Raw genomic sequence first — 9,724 nt, 5'->3', positions numbered from 1 at the left:
ATAATCTTTATAACTCTGAATCTGATGGATTTTACTTCCATGATTACATGTATATTATGTGACACATCAATTTTTTGGGGGGGGGTTCACTAAATTTATTTTAAAAATCATAAAATGCTTCTTACAAAAGAGTATTAAATTCTGCACACTGCTCTGAACAGATGCCAGGGGTACGTGGACTAGTTACTATTTTTCCCTGTCCCACCCTACTCCCCCCCCCCCAAATGTTACCATGACCACACAGCCAGATGTGGGATCTCTTCATTTCTTCACTAGTCTTAGAAAAACTTTCCAGAATACTGCTTCATACTGTTCTGCAGCAAGTATTGTGCATTCTGTGTCTGGTCCTGTGTTTCTGTAATGGTAATGATCTGATCCTTGAATCCTTCTAAAGGCTCATCAATTTTGATGGATGCTCCTGAGTCAAGATGGATTTGTTTAGTCCATTGAACACCTTTGTTAATTTTTTTTTTTTTTGACAGGCAGAGTGGATAGTGAGAGAGAGAGACAGAGAGAAAGGTCTTCCTTTTGCCGTTGGTTCACCCTCCAATGGCCGCCACGGCTGGTGCGCTGCGGCCAGCGCATCGCGCTGATCCAAAGGCAGGAGCCAGGTGCTTCTCCTGGTCTCCCATGGGGTGCATGGGCCCAAGCACGTGGGCCATCCTCCACTGCACTCCCTGGCCACAGCAGAGAGCTGGCCTGGAAGAGGGGCAACCGGGACAGAATCTGGCGCCCCGACCGGGACTAGAACCTGGTGTGCCGGCGCCGCTAGGTGGAGGATTAGCCTCCTAATCCGTGGCACCGGCCGAACACCTTTGTTAATAATAGATCCAGCCAATAGTTACTTAGGCAGTGATAATAGGCCGGCCAAGATCACCATATGAGCCACGACCCCCTGCATAGGAATAATCATGTCTAGGGCCACCCTGTGGTCCATAAGCCATCTGCCATTCTGATGGGCTCCATGTATCTATTGCAGAGTCCTATGCTTCATCAGAACTGAAACCAACCATCCCATCATAATGGTTTCCAGGTCTTCCTCTTCTGTAATAAGCCATTAGATCACCACTCTAGGTGGAAGAGGAAGATTAGGAGCTCTGTTATGACCTCAGGCACATTGATGAGGAGTAGGAGGTGGTGGTCACCAATGAAGGCTCGTATTGTCATACTCTCTTCTAGAAGGAGGCATGAAATGCCACCATGACTAGGAGGTCATCTGTCAAAACCACCTCCTCCCCACATGGGAAATCCCACAGGACATCCATGGTGGTCATCAAACATCATTGTAAAACCACCATGGTCATAAGTTTCAGTGTAAAAAAATTGCAATCATAAGGCTGTGCACGTCCTTTGATGGCAGACTCAGATACAAGATCAAGGATGATCTATATGCATTCTACAACTCTATCAGGCTCTACTCCAATAAGAACAGCTCTATCAATGGAATGAAGACAGCATTCTTGACAAAGCTTGATTGTTGTGTGAGTGCCCTCTTGAAGTTCTTTGATTTTAGTGCCTTTGATCCCAATAATTCCTCCTGCCAGATTGATGAATCAACAGTTTCAACTCACAGTCAAAGTCACTTCCTTTAAAGTGTTGGTAATTTAAGCATTCCAGAGCATCAGATTTGAGCTGAGCTGGCTGGTTGCAGAGGATGATGACAACTGCAGGCCCTCTTCCAAGGTAGGGATGATTTTCTTCAGAATTTCTCCAATGTTTCACATCAGCACTGATACTCAGTATGCACTCAGAGCCACTGCTGTCTGGGACTGAAACACTGAAATTGTAGTCTGGACAGAGAGCCTTGATAGTCTTGCCTCCTTTTTCAATCCCTGCCCCGGGGTTCTTGCTCTGAAGCAGAATGTATAATTCAACCATCCCATCAGTGTTTCTAGATCCTTTAAATGCTTGTTTCTCTTCCGTATCTTCTGTGGGATGTTTTAGAAGTTCACCATTGATTTCAGTGCTGGGCAAGGTTTCCTCCGGCTGTTCAGTTTCCATTTTCTCATATTAAACAGACACCAGTCTGCAGTTATTACATATCCTTGCAGAGCAGAACTGAAGTATTTTGAGCGGGACCAACAAGTGACAAGCTAGTGCTGCAGTAGCCACGTGGGGCTGCCAAGACTGCCATGGCTTGCTCACTGGGAAGACTCAGCCAGTCACACCAATACCGACACAATCAATCTTAAGGAGAATATTTGAATGTGACACCTAATTACCAGAGCCATTTAAAAGCAATTTTTCTTTTACATTTTTCTTGTTCTTTTTTTAGAATTATTTATTGGAAGATCAGAGTTACAGAGAGAGAGGAAGAGAGAGAGAGAAAGAGATCTGTCTGCTGATTACTCCCCAAGTTTCCCCAACGTCCAACACCAAGCCAAAGCCAGGAGCCAGGTGCCAGGAGCCAGGACCTTCATCCAGTCTCCCACATGGGACCCAAGCACATTTGCTGCTTTTCCCAAGCCATTATCAGGGAGCTGGATCTGAAGTGGACGTGAGCTGGCTCCCATATGGGGTGTGGGCATCGCAGGTGGTGGTGGCTTTACCTGCTATGTCACAATGCTGGCCCCCATTTTTTTCTTCCCTATGATACTAAAATAAGTAAGGGAATGAAAACGGTTGGATATCCTATTACTGGCTTGAACGTGGAGGGGGACCACTACGTGGTAAATAATGCATGCGTTTAGTTGCTGAGAGTAGTGGGGACTTCAGTCCGCTCCCACAAGGAAATGAATTCTGCCAACAAAAAGAATGGGCTTGGACACTGAATTTTCCCCAAAGCCTCCAGACAGGAACTGTGTCCAATCAACCTCTTGACTTCAGCTTCGTTTACACTCTGCAGAGAACTCAATCACAGAATCAAATTTCTGACCTATAGAAGTGTGAACTGATAAATGGAAATTGGTTTAAGCTACTAAGCGTGTAGTCATAAAATATTTAAAGTGTCTAAATTGGTAATATACCAATAAAAAAAGTAATGCATATTCGGTACCAGAAGTAAGGTACTTCCATGATAAAAATATAAAACGTGGAAATGGTTTTAGAATTGGTCAGTGGAAGAAATCTGGGAGAACTTTAAGAAGCATTATTTCAAAGCCTCTCTTTGCTTGAAAAATTAATAGAAAACTGTACTTTAAAGACAATGCTGGTTACAGTTCAGAAGGAAGTGAAGACTATTATAAAGAAATTCTGAATGATTTTCCCAGAAGACTAAATCATTTAACTGACATTTATTTGAAATCTAGATTTTAGAATGCTCCTCATGAGGGCTCAGAAGGAAGTGAGAAATATGTTATTAGAAACTGGAGGGAAGAAGATACTTTTATGTGGTAGCAGGAACCTTGGCAAAATATATCCTGCAGTTTTGTGGAGAGCAGAGCTTGTAAGGGACAAATTGGATGGAGAGCTAAGAAGATTTACAATCGAAGTGTTGAAGACAGTCCTTCCTTTCTTGCTGCTTGTAATATTAGTGAGAAGAGATAGACTGCGGGAAGAACTATTAAACAAAAATGTAAAGAACTATTAGACAAAAACTCAATGATTTTTTTTAGAAGCCTACCCTGATGGCTAAAGACATTAACATTGTTTCCAAAAGCATGATATAGAAGTATAGTGGAAGGCATTCCTTAGATGTTTTATCATTGCCACTGCAGGGTTTCTAGGAGGGTAGAGAAGTGATTATCACATGATCACTGGTGAAAGTAATTCTTTTTAAAGATTTATTTATTTATTTGAAAGACAGAATTACAGAAAGAGAGAAAGAGAGAGATGATCCTTGTGCTGGTTCACTCCCCAAATGGCCACAATGGTATGAGCTGGGCCGACCCAAAGCCGGGAGCCAGAAGCTTGCTCCAGGTCTCTCATGTTGGGTGCAGGGCCCAATCACTTGGGCCATCTTCTGCTGTTTTCCCAGGCACATTAGCAGGGAGCTGGAACAGAAATGGAGCAGCCAGGACTTCAACCGGCGCCCTTATGGGATGCTGGCACAACATGTAGCAGCTTTACCTACTATGCCTCAACGCAAGCCCTGGTGGAAGTGATTTTTATCCAGTAGAGTCAGCCCCTGTGGGATTTGCAAGGTTCTAAAGAAAATCATATCAGCAAAAACATAGGTGGGGCAGAAAAACTAATAAGAGAACACAAAATAAAAGGAAGCTGTGAAACCCACAATATTTTCCTGGCACAGTGATTAAGCTATTTGTATTAAAATTTTGCTGCCTTTTATGCAAGTGAGATGTTGACTCAAAGGGTAGACCCAGAGCCTGCAGGATAGAGCTGAGAGCCCCAAGGGCCAGTAATGGCATCCACAGGGGATGACTTTCAGGACTCACCTTCTAGTCAAGAAACTCCCCCTTTCATTTTAAATTTTGTAACTGTTTCAGAGCAGTGAATGCGGTTTACCTTTCGTTTTCCTTCCTTTTGAAATCGTCCTTTTTGAAGCTCTGCAACCATCATCCTGTGACTTTCCCGTTGTTTTATATAGTTTGGGTTGGGACCCATTCTCATCTAAATTAATTTTAGAGTCCACATATATTGATACATCAGACTGCAGGAGCTGCATGTCATGAAGTGTTGCCTGTAATGACCCAGGAGATCCATTCTACCAGTTCTAGATGAGAGATTTTACATTTGGGAAAAGGAGATAAAACTTCAGGCTTGAGGTGGTGCTACAATGGAATGATACCTTACTGAGTTTGGGAGCAGTGAGTGTGTTCTTTATCTGTGACCGCCGTGCATATTTGGTATTAGAGTGTGGATTGTGGGGGTCAGGATTCTAAAATGGTCATGAGATTTCTCATACTCTGATCCACAGTATCCAGACGCGTAACTGGGATAGCTTGCACCCACGTGATTATGTAGTTTTATATGAGACAGTGAGAGCTTTGCCAGGTGGGGATGACTAGATTACTTGAACTGTTTAAAAGCAAATATGTATGTGCAGCTGGTCCTGGAAACAGAAGCCAGAGAGTCCATGATTAGAAGGATTTGATGTGTCCTGCTGACTTGCATGGGAAGGCAGACATGTGGCGGGGGAAACAAGCGGCCTCAAGTAGCTGAAAACCAGCAAGGAACGAGGGACCTGTCTTTCTGCCACAGAACTCAATTCTGTCAAAGAATAATGACTGTGGAACCAAATTATCCTTGGAGCCAACAGACAAATACTACATTCAGCCAACATTAGCATTTCAGCACTGCGGTAAGCTTAGTAGAGAAACAAACACATTTGTGTCAGATTTGGAACTACAGAACTGTGAGTTACTAAATGGATATTTTTAAGCTGTTATATTTGTAGTCAATGATTGTATCACAATAAAATGCTAATATAAGTGTTATCTTTTGATTAGCAAGGAAGTGATTCAATTGATGAAGTTAAATGATCAGTCTTTTTTTGTGGATTCATAGTTAATATGCTCTATAGCTAAGGGTCAAAAAGTTTTTCCCAATTTAAATTGTCACACATTTAGGTTTATTATTTATCTCAGATGAATTTTTGTTATGCAGTGCATGGTAGTTAAGGTTCCTTTTTGTTTCTTCAGATATCAGGTTAACCTAGGGACACTTGTTAAAAAAAATGATCCTTTTCCTGACTGGATTAACTCAATAGTTTGAAATTTAATTGACTGTGAGGCTGACACAGTGGCACAGCAGGTTAATCCACTGTCTGCAGTGCTGGTATCCCATACGAGTGCCAGTTTGAGTCCTGATTGCTCTGCTTCTTATCCAGCTCCCTGCTTGTGCTCCAGGGAAAGCAGTGGAAGATGGCCCAAGTCCTCAGGCCCCTGCACCCAAAGGGAGGCCCAGAAGAAGCTCCTGGCTCCAGGCTGTGGCCTGGCCCAGCACCAGCTGTTTCAGCTATCTGGGGAGTGAACCAGCAAATGAAATATCTCTCTCCTTCTCTCTCCGTGTAACTCTGCCTTTCAAATAAATAGAACAAATCTTTAAAAAATTGATTTGCTGTGTACAGTTAGTTTATGGACTCTCTGTTTTGGTCTGTTGAATTCCATATTCCTTCATACACAGATAGCCCTCATCTTGATTATTGTAAATGATGATAAGTCTTTAAATCAGGGATTTTAAGCTCATATTCATTTTGGTTCTTTTTTCCTATGTATTTTCATATTAATATTAGAACCAACATGTCAATGTCAACAAAGAGGCCAATCTTATTTTCCTTTTCAGAATGGTACATTTGTTAAATTGATGAATCAACATTGAGACATCATTATTAATATCTACTTGATGCACATTCTATGGGTTTTGATAAACAAATTCATTCAATGATTTTTATCCATCATTGCAGCACTGTGCAACAGTTTCACTGCCTTAAATATTCTCTACCTTTTCATCCTTTCCACCCCTTTAGCTGCCAGCATCCCCTGTTGTTACAATTAACATAGATTTCAACTGTCAAATAATTGGAATGATATGGCATGGAGCCTTTTTTGATTTGTCAAAATATTTGTTCAAATATTTTCAACAAATCCTCATAAATGCTCAATTCATTCTTTTTTTTTTTTTTTTGGATAGGCAGAGTGGACAGTGAGAGAGACAGACAGAGAGAAAGGTCTTCCTTTTGCCGTTGGTTCACCCTCCAATGGTCACTGCGGCCGGCGGGCTTCGGCTGGTGCACTGCGCTGATCCGATGGCAGGAGCCAGGTACTTCTCCTGGTCTCCCATGGGGTTCAGGGCCCAAGGACTTGGGCCATCCTCCACTGCACTCCCTGGCCACAGCAGAGAGCTGGACTGGAAGAGGGGCAACTGGGACAGAATCCGGCACCCCGACCGGGACTAGAACCCAGTGTGCCAGCGCCGCAAGGCGGAGGATTAGCCTAGTGAGCCACAGCGCTGGCCAAATACTCAATTCAAAAACAACAGTGAAGAAACAATGAAATGGAACTATACTGCCATGCTTAATTGGATATGATTTTATTCCCATAGAATATAACTGCTCCTATTTTATAGATATTATATTATTTTATATCACAGGGATAATTCTGGTCAAAATTGCTACAGTTCTCTACAACATCAATATGAAATTTACACTCTTCAGATTAGAAGCTCATAATTCAAATCTCAGAATCTAAATTTCTATAATGAATTAGATTAAATTATTTATCTTCTGTAATTTGGTGCTTTGTAAAATACAATGGAGCTCATCACGATATTACAATCATTATATTTGTGATACTTGTGAGTTACTTGTATAATATGTGCCCTGTTTACTTGAGAAATAGAGAAAGAGACAGATAGCTTTCATGTACTGGTCACTCTGCAGCAGTCAGAGTTGGCCAGGACTGAATCTGTGAGTCAAGAATGGAATCTAGATCTGTTACACGGAGACTGGAACCCAATTCCCTGAGCTATCCCTGCTGCCACCAATGATACGCATTGGCAGAAAGTGAGATTCAAAGCCAGTTACTTCATTGTGCGACATCAGCAGCTTAACGTCTTGATTGAACACCTGCTCCCAGGAAGCAGGCTTAGACTCTAGATTTTAATAAGCATTTTCTGTTAAGCATAAATTTCAGGGTTAGCCCATACTTTAAAATAAATATCTTAAATTGGTTAAGTCTAGGTATTTACTAGATTTTAAAAGATACATTGTGTTGACAAAGTATAAAGCACTATTGGCAAACCTAACACAAAAATTAATTAAATATTTATTATTAACTTTTTTTTAATCTTTTTTTTTTTTTTTTTTGACAGGCAGAGTGGACAGTGAGAGAGAGAGACAGAGAGAAAGGTCTTCCTTTTGCCGTTGGTTCAGCCTCCAGTGGCTGCCGCGGCCAGCGCACCGCGCTGATCCGATGGCAGGAGCCAGGAGCCAGGTGCTTCTCCTGGTCTCCCATGGGGTGCAGGGCCCAAACACTTGGGCCATCCTGCACTGCACTCCCTGGCCACAACAGAGAGCTGGCCTGGAAGAGGGGCAACCGGGACAGAATCTGGCGCCTCGACTGGGACTAGAACATGGTGTGGTGGCGCCGCAAGGCAGAGGATTAGCCTATTGAGCCACGGCACCAGCCTTATTATTAACTTTTAATAGTTTGTTCACTGAGGCTTTTTTTCTGACTATAATTGATTAAAAATTTTAGACTATAATTTTGGACTATAATTGATTAAAAACAGATCAGTCTGACATTGCACTCCATTTCTATTATTCAACATACTTTTTACTTTACTGGTTTCTGACTCACATATATAGACAGATACACACATGCACACACACAACACATACACACGTCTCTTAGTTAAGCCTCACTTGCTCACTTGATACTACAGATCAAGTGTCAGTTAGACCTTTTAAAACTGTATGGAAAAAATTATAGTTGTCACTTCCCTTATAGATACAATTGTCCTTTTACTGTTGGTATTGTCAAATACAAGAGCAAAAATATAAGAAAAGGAAAAACAGAATTGTTCAGAAAAGCTTAGAAAGAGTATAGGAACAGTAAGCATATAACATTGGGCCAGAGGAGAGAGGGCAGGAAAATCTGGCTACAAGTACAAGACTAGCAGAGAAGGTATACTTGGAGATGCAATAAACTGAGAACTTGTTCATAAGATCTCAAAAGAGGTTTTCCTGAAACATAATATATATGAGGTAGCTAGATATGTGTATGTGTGTGATAATATTGTGTGACTAGAATTGAATCTGTGGTTACTTAGTTGACTTTGTTTTGTCTAACAAACAAAAACAAGCAAAACAATATTACAGTGCCCTGATCAATAAAGTATTAATTGTTTTAAAACACAAGAAAAGGAATTTCAATGATAGCAAATGACAGATAATCCAAGTAAAATCAAGGAAGACTTAATTGATGGAAGTGTGCCTTTGGCCTAGTGGTCAAGATATTGATTGGGCTGTCCACAACCCATCTAACAATTTCTGGGTTTGAGTTACAGCTCCCTCTCAATTCTAGCTTCCTGCCAATGTGCACCCTGGAAAGCCCTGGTGATGGCTCAAGTAATTAATTGCGTTCCTGCCATCCATGTAGGAAATCTGCACTGAGTTCTTGGGTACCAGCTTCAGCCTCATCTAGGCCTGACTGCTGCAGGCTTTGAGGAGTGAACCAGAAGACGGGAGGTCTCTCTCTCTCTTCTTCTCACTACAGAAGTAAAAAGCGGCAAGTGTTGTGGTGCAGTTCATTAAGTGTTGGCCTATGATGCTAACATCCCACAGAGGCACCAGTTCTAGTCTCAGCTGCTCTACTTGTGATCTACTAATGGGCCTGGGGAAGCAGCAGAAGGTGGCCCAAGTACTTGGGCCTCTGCTAGTTATGTGGGAAACCATGAAGGAGTTCCAAGCTGCTGGCTTCAGCCTGGCCCAGTCCCATCCGTTGTAGCCATTTGGGAATTGAAGAAATGGATGGAAGATATATTTCTGCCTGTAACTCTACCTTTCAAACAAGAAAAATAAAAAAGAAGTAAATATAAATTTAAAAATAATAATCGACAGAATGAATACCATTTTTCAAACACAGCAGAAGAGAACAAACCATGCTTTCTTTATTTCAACTATAATTCAGTATAATTCTCCTTTTTTTGGGGGAAATATTTAGATTTTAACCTGATTTTAATTAAAGATATTGGTCTTCCAAATTGAAGTTTCCCAAAATTCATCTTTGTGGGTTATTCTCTAAGGGCCATTATAGAGCCCCCAGAAAAACTGTTTGGGAAAGTAATAGTGATTTCTAGGTGAGTGAATACCATCTCTCTTGAG

General features: G+C 41.5%; 1 pseudogene; it reads right to left on the bottom strand.

Annotated features, from left to right (window-relative positions):
- Positions 1-278: 278 nt before the first annotated feature.
- Positions 279-2,001, bottom strand: LOC100349499 (heterogeneous nuclear ribonucleoprotein K-like; annotated as a pseudogene).
- Between the last annotated feature and the right edge of the window lie 7,723 nt (positions 2,002-9,724).

Source organism: Oryctolagus cuniculus, chromosome 14 (assembly GCF_964237555.1).
Source record: "Oryctolagus cuniculus chromosome 14, mOryCun1.1, whole genome shotgun sequence".
In the NCBI taxonomy this organism is placed as follows: domain Eukaryota; kingdom Metazoa; phylum Chordata; class Mammalia; order Lagomorpha; family Leporidae; genus Oryctolagus; species Oryctolagus cuniculus.
This window is presented reverse-complemented; position numbering and strand designations above follow the sequence as displayed.